Consider the following 12,111-nt stretch of genomic DNA (forward strand, 5'->3'; position numbering starts at 1 on the left):
GTAATTTAAACTTAGTGATTATTTTGTTTCATTTATTTGCGTTAATCCTTCGGCAGACGGAATTTCCATGCCGAAGACTGTTTTTTAATTTTGAATGAAATTGTATTTACCTTTTTTTTTTTTTTTTTTAAATAAATAAAACATTATTATTATTATTAATTGATCTTGTAGTAGCAGGAGAAATAGAAAAGAGAGAAATAAAATAAATAGAGCTAAAAAACACAAATTTACTGAGGGGGAAAAAGAACATGGCCTTAAGTCCAATATAATTTAAATTGGAGGTTAGTACTCAAAATGAGAGCTCCTCCTAGCTAATGGGATTAACGGAGGGTTTGGTTTTTTGTGCTGGCCGCTTAACGTACATGACCGCAGTCTTTTTTTTTTTTGTTTCGTTTCCTGTCTTATCCGCCCAGACTAGACAACAACTGGGGAGTACTTAACCTACTCTTCCTCGCTTCTAATTTACCTTACTCCTGATACTACATTAAATCCTCCTGTCTTGGCTTGGTTTTGTAACCTACTTTTATGATTTTTTTTTTGTTTTTATTAATGTGCGGGGCGGGCGTGGTCTAGTGGTCAAGAACGTGGCTTTGTAAGTAGGAGATCCCCAGTTCGAATCCTGCGTATGGCTACTTTTTATTCGATAGAATAAAAAATGTTTATTTGTAAATTATGAGCTCCTGTCCCCACCTACGACACCTAATTTGGTAGTTGGACGTTAAGCCTCGCCTGTAAAAATTGGCGATTACTTACTTATTTTATATTGTAAACGAAATTCATAATTTAAATACCAAAAATGAGTTTTTGGAAAAGAATTTTTAACTTTAGTTGTTTAATTGTTAAAAGTTGTGCTTTCACTTCCAACTAAAAAAATCGACTAAGTAATTATTTTCCCCAAAAAATATTGAGGTTTGTTAAATAAAAAGTTAGCTTCGGTTTCTTATTTCGAAAAAAAAATAAATTATAACTGTCTACGTTTCGACAAAAGTGCAGTTCTGCCAAGGCCTACAAAATATTATTGCAATAAAATATTTTTACAACACTAATAAATAACAGAATGTTACATAAATGAAAATTTAACTACAATAGAAGTAAGAATGACGAAAATTTCGATTTTACAGGTCTTGATTGCTTTTTTACGTCAGAGCACTTTTGCAGCTTTAGATGCGGTAGAAGTCCAATTAAAGTAAACAAGCAAAAGCACAGAATTAAACAGCAATTTATGGGAACTTTTATTATTAGCAACACTTGATGTAAGTTTTTTCCCGCAAGTAAGTAGAGGCGAGCTGCAAGGTAACCCATTTTCACCTGCCCTATGTACGAGGGTCGTTTGAAAAGTCCGTGCAAAAATAAAAACTACTTAATTTTTTGGGGTAAACCTTTTTTATTTTTCAACATAGTCTCCTTTTAGGCTTATACACTTCGTCCAACGCTGCTCTAGTTTGTTGATCCCTTCCGAATAATAGGATTTGTCCAAGTCTGAAAAAGTAGCCATTCGTTTCTGCAATCACCTCCTCGTTTGAATAAAATCTTTTTCCCGCCAGCCATTTCTTCATATTGGGGAAGAAATAGTAGTCCGAGGGAGCCAAGTCTGGAGAATAGGGGGGATGTGAAACGAGTTGGAACCCTATTTCCATTAATTTTGCGACCACAACTGCTAAGGTGTGAGCTGGTGCGTTGTCGTGATGGAAAAGGAATTTTTTGTGGGCCAATCGTGGGCGTTTTTCTTGCAGCTCGGTTTTCAAACGGTCCGATAACGATGAATAATATGCACCTGTAATAGTTTTACCCTTTTCCAGATAGTCGATGAGGATTATTCCTTGCGAATCCCAAAAGACAGTCGCCATAATCTTTCCGGCCGAAGGAACGGTCTTCGCCTTTTTTAGCGCAGATTCCCCCTTGGTAACCCATTGTTTAGATTGTTCTTTGGTCTCAGGAGTGTAGTGATGTATCCATGTTTCATCCACAGTGACGAAACGACGCTTAAAGTCCTGCGGATTCTTCTGGAACAGCTGCAAACCGTCCTTGCAACACTTCACACGATTTCGTTTTTGGTCAAGCGTGAGCAATCGCGGCACCCATCTTGCGGATAGCTTTGTCATGTCCAAATGTTGATGCAAAATATTATGTATCCGTACATTCGAGATGCCCACAGCACTAGCAATCCTTCACTCTTCTGTCATCCATCACCATATCATGGATTTTATCAATGATTTCTGGAGTAGTAACCTCAACAGGGCGTCCAGAACGTTCAGCGTCACTTGTGCCCATATGGCCACTCCGAAAATTTTGAAACCACTTATAAACTGTTCTAATCGAAGGTGCAGAGTCACCATAATGTTTATCAAGCTTCTCTTTAGTCTCCTGAGGCGTTTTGCCTTTCATAAAGTAGAGTTTAATCAACACACGAAATTCTTTTTCGTCCATTTTTTGAAAATCACTCGACTTCCTCGATTCAAACGAATGCCAAACACAAAGGAATAGACCGATCTGGCTGAAACTTGGTGCGTGTTCTTCCAAGAGATGCTACTAACTAAACATAACCTCGATACGCGCCAGTAGTGCTATCTCTCTGACTTTGCACGGACTTTTCAAACGACCCTCGTATAAGCCATCTGGAACCTATTTTCAGAGGTTTGGATTAGAGACCAGCAAATGGAATTCGAATTAAACGAATATGTCTAAAATATCAGAAATTCGCGGTTGAAGAAAATTCAAATAACAAAGGAATAAAAACATATTTACTGAGCTGGAAAATGTATTCAACTTTTCTGGTGTTGCTCAGAGTCGAATATTTTATGTCACTTATCTCGTACTAAGTTCAAAGTAAACCTTACTAGTAACTCCACAAAATAATATTAACGGAAAATCACTATAGAAGGAAAACGATATGGAACTCTTTAAGGAAAGTTGGCCTATAATGGCTTAAGATAGCTATTGTTTAAGTTAGTACATTTTAGACTGGATATTAGAAGAGCATAAAATTTAAACTAGCTAGTAGCTAGGAACATTATCTACAAACTCTGTGTACATTAAACTTGATATACAATAATGATAGCTGTTGTCTGAAATTTACCACAAGATATTCAGCAACTGGAGCGGTGGTTGCTAGAAGTAAAGATAGTGGATAATGGATTTTTGAAGAAGAATTCAGTTTTTGGTCGTTGATCAAAGGGAATTCAAATATCTATCTGTTTCTACTTACTTATGCAGTTAACAAACAGAATTATTTAATTACATAATTAATGTTTAAGATATTAATGCCAGTCAATTTACCATTTTTGGATTCTAAAACAACGCAAGATTAAGATAAACTTAAAGCTTTCAACTTATTAAAAAAAATAATATATAAATTGAACCTCAAGTTCATGTTTGTTAAGTTGGAAGTTTTACGATAATGTTCAAAATTTTGAAATTGATTATGAAATACGTATTTTGAAACTGCCTAATTTTGGAAAGCTGAATTCACCGTTTGGACTTCATGTGTATTGCTATTAATTATGGTACTCAGTAGCGTAGCATGATGTTATTTTTATCTGGCTAGCTTGCTGAGTTGAATCTTCAATTTTATATCATTAAACATCTTACGAACGACTCCGTATAGAAGAATCAACAGAATCATTCTTCTTAAAGTACAAAGAATATGTTGAGAAAACCTCATTATGAAGGCATTCGCAGTAAAATTGTAATTTAACAGACAATTATAAATGGCAATTTTTACTTTCTTGACAGATACACTTATAATACTTCTTTTCTTAGGCGAAAATAATGAGTTAATTTTTCATTAAGCCTTCTTAAAGAAGGTTAAAATTTAGATTTTATAGGAAAACATGATCTTTTTCATAAATAAATTATTTATAAATAATAAGATCTAATTTTCAGTTTCCACTTGACAACAACTCATCCGGATATTAATTTGAATCTAAAAGTAAAATAAATAAAAATGATTACGCTCCAAAAGAAAGATTTTCGATTCACGAAAAGTACAGAAAGAATTTTTTTGAAAAATAAATTACAGAAGGGCGACAATGTCCCGAAACGAGAAGAAAACAATAGAGCTTAAAATGTCATCCCTACATACGAGTATTTAAATTTTCGTATATTTAAAAATTTGGCCGATTCATCATATCGGAAAGGAGATAAAGAAAAACAAATTGAGAATGGAATAATGACAAGTATAATGGAAGATTGTAGAGCTTTAACAGACTATTAAAACTTAAATTTTGTTCCCTTCTTCCAATGTAAACCATAAAACAACTTTTAGAACAAGAATATTAACCCTCTAATGCATGATTTTTTATTCCTTTCAAATTTATTTTTTTTAATATTCTATTTTGATATAAAACAACGAAAAAATATTTAAAAAAATATTAGTCGCTTGTAATTTTCAGGAAAGTGAAATTTATGTTATGTATCATATATGCAACATCATGTTGAAAAATTGGTTTTGTTGTAAAATGAGGATGGGATTATCAAATGTAAAATTTATGGGAAAAAAGTTTATTGGTTATGATAATTATAAAAACAGTTTTTGTCTTTGTTGAAACAAAAATTTAAATTGCATTTCTTGCACTTTGCATAAGAATAACCCGTGCAACCAATTAATTTACATATATTTCGTTTCACATCCCATAAGGGCCAATGATCTAATCCATCTTTTCTGACGCTAGCTGGTGGTCACGCTGATGCAGATTTTTTTCTCCTCAAAGTATCGTGCAGTGAAGGAGATGGCCTTCCTCTTTAAGGCGACATGGATCTGCCTATTTTACACAAGGTCTCACCATGTTCCTTTCTGTACATACATTGCGTTCGGGCAATCAACTTCCTTGCTTAGCCTGTCAAATCGTCTAATTTTTTCTTTCGGTTCTATGCTATAAATTGTGGACAGAAGATGTACTAATATAGTACTAACTTCAAGCAAAATTACGGAATTGATATTATCAGACATCAGTGTACAAAGTTAGAAGACATATTATCTCATAACATGATGTTGCATATATGCAACACAAATTATTTTCAATTTTTGGTCTAAGCAAAAATTGTTATCAAATTTATAAAGTAATAATAGATAAATACTAATTTTCCCAAGCACGTAAAATTTTTAAAAATGTTAATTTTCAATAAAATAGGCACAAATAGAACGGTAATTTCTGCACGGTCTTTACCACAGTCTACGGTCGTGTTGACTTTTTTTCACTTTTGGCTTTATATTAGCTCATTACCTTCTAGAACCGACATAAACCTTATATAAACTGACACTAGACATGTGGCATATATTCATCATATTTTAATTCAAATGAAATCCAAGAGAGTTCTCCGGCACAAAGCTAAAGATTATGTAGCAGATATGCAACACGATGCACTATAGGGTTAAAATATTGGTAGGAATTAGCTGGCGATTTAGGCAATGTTTTTCAAAACATTATGAGGTGTAAAAAGACTACAAAGTTCATCAAGGAGATTAATGCCCAAGAAGTTAACCCAAGAGAAACCGTAGGCTAAGAGGGATTGGTTATCAATGGTAAGAAGTACCAGCTGAAGAAGCTGATGACGCGCTCAAAACCAACTAAAATCTTAACTTGTTCAATAAAAAATTAATATTTTCTTTACGAAAAAACAAGGGAAACTAATCGTCTAAAACTTACACGGCGATAACCTTTTGATCATCTGTCTGTCTATTCATCATAATCTTTAAAAGTCATGTTATAAGAACCTGATAAATTTAAGAACAATTTAAGATTCCAGGCTTTCCCTAAGGTAAATACACATAAACACGCTTATATATAAATATATTATACATATATTCTATGTTTTGCTAGGCTAATTTTAATTTTAAATTACATCTATTAAGTAAATAAAATGTCACACTTGGGTTGATAAAAAATGATTAACATTTTCATTTCTGTCTAAATGAATATTTTTAGTTTTTATTTTTGATGAACGACCTGAGGATATATTAAAAAAAAATATATATATAAATATATTTAAATTTAGAATTATGATGAAATTATAGACACAGCTGTAGAGGAACATGGAAGACATTTATTAACTTTGCGAAGTTATCTAAAAAAAACAAAAAAACGAACATTTTTTTTCTAAAGTAAATTAATGATTCCACAGAAATTGTTCAGCATAGTTTGACCATATTTATATTTTTGACACTTAACTTTTCTAATTATGTGTATTATTTGCCTGTAAGATGGCATTTTTGATAACTAATTTTCTAAAGATTAACAATTTATGACAGGTATAAATCATAAAAATTGGCAATCCTGATCGGTTGATCTCTTAAACTCAATGGACCGGCACCAGGAATAGATTTGTACTAAAATAATAATAATAATAATAATAACAATAATAATAATAATAATAACAATAACAATAACAATAACAGGGCAGGAGGGGAGGGATTAGCTATGTGGTTAGCGTACTCGATTCCCACGCGGAGGTCCCGGGTTCGAATCCAGCTGCTAACCCTTAGATTTTCTCTTCCTAGGAGCTTCTTACAGCTCACTGTCCGGTGATGGACAGTGTTGTCTGTAACGAGAGAACACTGTCCGGAGGCCGGCAGTGCACTGAAAAAAGCTCCGAGCGCTAATAACCTCAGCTGTTGATGCGCAAAAAAAAAAAAAAAAAAAAAAAAAATAACAGGGCAGGGATTAGCTATGAGGTTAGCATACTGGACTCCCACGCGGAGGTCCCGGGTTCGAATCCAGCAGCTGACCCTTAGATTTTCTCTTCCTAGGAGCTTCTTACAGCTCACTGTCCGGTGATGGACAGTGTTGTCTGTAACGAGAGAACACTGTCCGGAGGCCGGCAGTGCACTGGAAAAAGCTCCGGGCGCTAATAACCTCAGCTGTTGATGCGCCAAAAAAAATAAAATAATAATAATAACAATAACAATATTAATAATAATCTTTCCTTACACAAACTTTACTTCAGTTTGTTCCGAACGATTGAATTTTTTCTGCCGACAAAAGCTCTAAAATAAGCTTTGTTTTTAATAAAATAATTAATTTGTACAATGTATGAAGTAAAACAAAATTTTCTAATTTATAAAAATACCCTATTCCTTCTTTTTCTCCTAATTGCACTCGTAATTGCAGTTTCGTTACGGAATTTTTGTAATGGAGTCAAACGTTCTAAATTGCAGTGTACTAAAAAATTTAGAAAATTAAATATGCGAGCACTCTAGCTTCAAAAAACGAAAAGTTTTCGCTTTTGTTTAAGCAATCGAAATCTTTTAAATGCAGAAACTTTACTAAATCGATTTTTGTTTCGATAAGTTTTCTTAAATTTTGATCATACAAAGTTTTATTTAGAAATTTTGTCCAGAATTCCTTTTTTTTTTTTGGAGTTCCCTTAATATCTAAATTGCCATTTAGCGCTACAAAAAAAACTAATTTAATAAGTAAAAATTGTGTAACAAAAATTCTGAATTGGAATATGACCAAATACGGCTTCTTCTAGATTTCTGTAATTGATTAGATTATGCCTAAAAATGGTTTTTCATTTGTTCCAGAACATAGAGAATGGTAAGCCTATCAATTTGTTTTGAATTTTCCATTTGTTTTACAGAGAACCATAGTTCAGCTATGGTTCTTGGGGCTGCGAGTTATCACATTTTCTTTACAGTTTAAGGAAATATAATTATGTGAATCGCGATTCCAGAAAGCCGTGCGATAATTCATACTTGGATATTAATTTTGGGGAGTGCATAATGTTTTACGCATTCCTTTAATTGTTTAAAAATATTCCTTAAATTCTTTTAAAATTTTCTGATAATATATGCGTTCCCAATAAATCTTTTAAAGTGACTTATAGCGGTTTCTGAACGTTCTTAAAATTAATTAAAATTTAGGAATAAATGCTAAGATACGCTCCCCTCAATTACAAAATTAAGTAAAACGAAGTTCTTCAGTAGTACTTACAAATTGGCAAGTGTTTGGTTATTATTTTAAGTTGATGTTCTGATTTAGTGCTTGAAAGAATTCGTTTAAATCTACTTGAATATCTGAGTTCACTAGATAAGGCCTATCATTTCTATTTAATAATCGCATTTTCAAATAATATTGAAAATATAGTTTGGCCCGCAGTGCTGAAATATAATATTTTCTGTTGTTGCAGGCATATTTCTGACCAGTTTTTTGATTTTCATCAATTGTCAGAAGTTGATTTTAGTCAGTTTAGAATAAAGAATTTGACTTCCTCTATGTTTTAGTCGTACATTCTCTCGCTGATTCTATTAATCAGCAAGCTGATAATAGATGAAAATAAGAAAAACATGCCTGAAACTATAGATAAAAATCATTGATTTCATACAATTTATAATTCGGCTTACTGCTATAATATTCTAGCATTATTAGGGCAATTAATCGTCTTAGAAGGTACTCGAATTTGAAGTGTCCCTGACGTTATTTGAGAAAAGCCGCGAATATTATTTTTTTTCTTAGTCAGATTTTAATTATTAATTTATTATTATTATTATTATTAATAAAGAAACGACAATTTTAAGGAAATGAACTTTTAGAATTCTTTATTTTTCTGGTCGAAATAAGTGGGGTATTGCATCATGCACTTTAACTATTTGCGACCTTGTATTTATAAATGAAAATATGCATTGTAAGGAAAGAATCTTTTTTGAAATATATTTACACATTTTCTTTAGTTTGATTTAAATTCTACTTTTTATTTTTGGCGCATCGATTTCGATTAATTGATTTCCGCTGTATTTTACTTTTTATTTTCTAAAAAAAGGACTTCCCTTTTGTGTTTGTTTGAGCTTTGGCCTTAAAACTAGATAACAGAGACATAACAAGTAGAAATCTACCGAAGTGGAACCCAATTCGGTATGTTTCCGTCGCCTTTTACTTTACATCTTCCAAAAGAAGGCAACCCTGCATGAATATTTTAGCTTTGGCCTCAAAACTAGATAACAGAGACAAAAAAAATAGAAATCTAAACGAACTGGAACCCAATTCGGTATTTTTCCGTCGTATTTTATCTTACATCTTCCAAAAGAAGGCAACCCTGCATGAATACTTTAGCTTTGGCCTCAAAACTAGATAACAAGGACAAAACAAATGGAAATCTAGACGAACTGGGACCCAATTCGGTATTTTTCCGTCGCATTTTACCTTACATCTTCCAAAAGACGGCAACCCTTTATGTATACTTTAGCTTTGGCCTTAAAACTAGATAACAGAGACAAAACAAGTAGAAATCTAGACGAACTGGACCCCAATTCGGTATTTTTCCGTCGCATTTTACTGTACATCTTCCAAAAGACGGCAACCCTTCATGTATACTTTAGCTTTGGCCTCAAAACTAGATAACTGAGATAAAACAAATAGAAATCTAGACAAACTGGACCCCAATTCGGTATTATTCGGTTGCCTAATCAGCCATTAGCGCCCTATTTCTAATATTAACTCAATTGAAAATTTTTATGGCAAACATGTGGATAATATACTGTGAAATCAGCTGATTAGGAACATGCGATAAATTTGGGAAAGGTTGTATATTATTTATAAGAATGACTTATTTAAATATTTTTTGCATGAATGGTGTTGTACGCTGGTGCAATATTATGAACTTATTTGCGAGAGATTTTGCAGATAATGAGATGATATAGATATTTTCTGTTTTTGTTTTTTAACCATTTTTCACTTCAGAATTCAGTGGGATTTTTTACTGGCTAATAATACAAATTGATTAAATGTTAAAAAAATATAAAAATAAGAATTACTAACCATTAAAGACGTCGCTGACGACGATATATGAACCCAGTTGGTGTTGTTGTTGATGATGCTGATGACAGTGCTTGACGGCACACGGCGGGGACAAGTGGATATTTGGTAACGGTATGTGTGTGTTGGTGTGTACGTGTGAGAGAGTGTGTGTGTGGTGGGGTATTTGGGGGGTCGTTGGCAAAGAGATAGACAAAGAAACGTGCGGCAACAGCGATCTGAACGACGCTGTACAGTGGCACCCTTACTACAGCGCAGTAGACAGCCAGTTCGTCGTTCTCTTTGGCAAGCCTACCTCCACCACCCAGCTAGATTGCCCTTCATCGCCACCACCATTTCATCCTATATCTGCGCACGCGTGCTAAATTCTGCTCTATATAGCCCCGCTCGGCCAGTAAAACCCAAAAACCACCCACATCTAAGCCACCCCTCTCTACCAGCGCCGTTCTCCCGTTCTGTCCCACTGAACGCACCTAAAACACCCCATACAGGAGCACACCTATATTCAAGCTTGAACGCCCTCCGTTTACTCGCTCCTTCTCACTCATTCGCCCATCCCATTCGCTCAGTAGTTTCGTATGTGTAACCATTTTCGCTTGGATGTTAATATATACAACCATTTCACCCGGTTCTACAAAATTATTGATAATTTCAAATTGGTAATTTCTTTAGCATTGAAAGTTCGTATCCAAATGAGCTGAGAGATGAGGTGCTTTAATGAGATGTCACTACTAGCGAGGTTTTACTCAGATAATGAAAAGATAAATGAATTTTTACCACGGGTACAGAAAGGCTAGAGAGATAATCCATCAAATGATTGGGCATTCACGATGGCCTCCTGTTACTCGGTTCGACTGTTTAAGAACTCTGGTTCCTTCAACAGATTGTTCCAGATGTTTCTTTATGAAGCCTTCCTCCCCTATTGCTCTATATATTGCAATCTAGAAGATCAACTTCCTCCTAGTTTTATCATGAATCTTTCCATAGCCTTCTACCACCAAGATGTTCTGTAGCGCTCTCTATCTTGTTACATCAAGTGGAGGTGCCCTAGCAGAGGATAGAAAATAATGAATAATCTTATCTAGTTTTGCCCTTCAACAGAATGGCTCCTAAATACCGCAAAGGCAACCCTTTAAGATTCACCATTCTGAGGCTATGGTGGAAGCTAGAACCACCATATTTGGGTAACCATGTGTATTGCATGGACAGATACAAGAAAGGAGGACAAGAAATCTTGGTACGCTTTGGAGCTAGCAACGAACAGAGTTTAATAATTATTGAGCTGTTGAAATATTATGACAGAGGAAATCCTAATTTTAGAGTAGTAATCTTCTCAAATTGTCAGCCAGGTATTTTCCGTTGGATTTTACTTTGCACTTTCCAAAAGAAGGCTCCCTTTATGTATACTTTAGCTTTGGCCTCAAATCTAGTTAACAGAGGCAATACAAGTAGAAATCTGGACGAACTGGAAGCCAATTCGGTATTTTTCCGTCTTATTTTACTTTGTACTTTCTAAAAGAAGGCAACCCTTTATGTACATTTTAGCTTTGGCCTCAAAACTAGATAAAAGAGACGAAACAAGTAGAAATCTGGACGAACAGGATCCCAATTCGGCATTTTTCCGTCGTATTTTACCTTGCATTTCCAAAAGACGGCACACCTTTATGTACGCCCGTCCACTTAGTGAAAAAAACAATGAAGCAGCAGTTCCGACAGGATCCTTTTTGTGACATTGTGAAACGCTTTCCAAATACAGCCATCAATCTAATAAATGCAAAAATTGGTTAGTGGATACCTCGTGTCAAAAACCTTCATCGCTAACCATCCGCCCAAGTTGGCGAATAATTCCATCAAGACTGGTGGCCATTCTGATTATTCTCCGGATGGGCCAGTGCAGACCGAGGTCTGTGATCACTTGGTCCTTGATAGCCAATTCAGGTTTTGACAGAAGGAATAGTAAATTGAAGAGCTGTGAGGATAAGAGTGCAGTTTTTCGAAAAAACCCACATCAGACCTAAGTCCAAATACGTTCGGAGGTGCCACTCTAACTTGCAGATGCCTCAAAGAACCCTGGGGTCCAATGGCTCAGGCAAATTACGCGACGATCATCAGATATTTTGATTATTAATTAAAAATTCTCATTCCAGTTACATTAATTCGGAGGAATGATAAAGTCAATAAATAAATTTGTTAGATATTGCATTATTTAATAATAGATATTCATTGAAGAGGTAAGAGGTGGAACCATTAAAAGCTTTTAATTGAACAAGAGATGTCAGCTGGTTAAATTATTTACAAGTTTGTATCTCATTAAAGCTCTATTACTGATGTTCACATATATTGCTCTGGACATCCTATTTTT

At 34.3% G+C, this 12,111-nt stretch overlaps 1 protein-coding gene across 11 annotated transcripts in view; it reads right to left on the reverse strand.

Annotated features, from left to right (window-relative positions):
• mub (poly(rC)-binding protein mub) overlaps window positions 1-10,025 on the reverse strand; it is a 292,419-nt gene extending 282,394 nt beyond the window's left edge. For 5 of the 11 annotated variants that reach the window (XM_074127641.1, XM_074127649.1, XM_074127640.1 and 2 more), the window contains exon 1: window positions 9,753-10,024. The gene's annotated coding sequence lies outside the window, so the exon portion shown is untranslated. Of the gene's footprint in view, window positions 1-9,752 lie in introns of all 11 variants that reach the window. The other 6 variants (XM_074127638.1, XM_074127645.1, XM_074127634.1 and 3 more) reach the window with 2 other exon arrangements.
• Between the last annotated feature and the right edge of the window lie 2,086 nt (window positions 10,026-12,111).

The sequence above is a fragment of the Rhodnius prolixus genome, unplaced genomic scaffold, assembly GCF_049639745.1.
Source record: "Rhodnius prolixus isolate KJV_2025 unplaced genomic scaffold, Rpr scaffold_9, whole genome shotgun sequence".
NCBI classification, from domain to species: Eukaryota; Metazoa; Arthropoda; class Insecta; order Hemiptera; family Reduviidae; genus Rhodnius; species Rhodnius prolixus.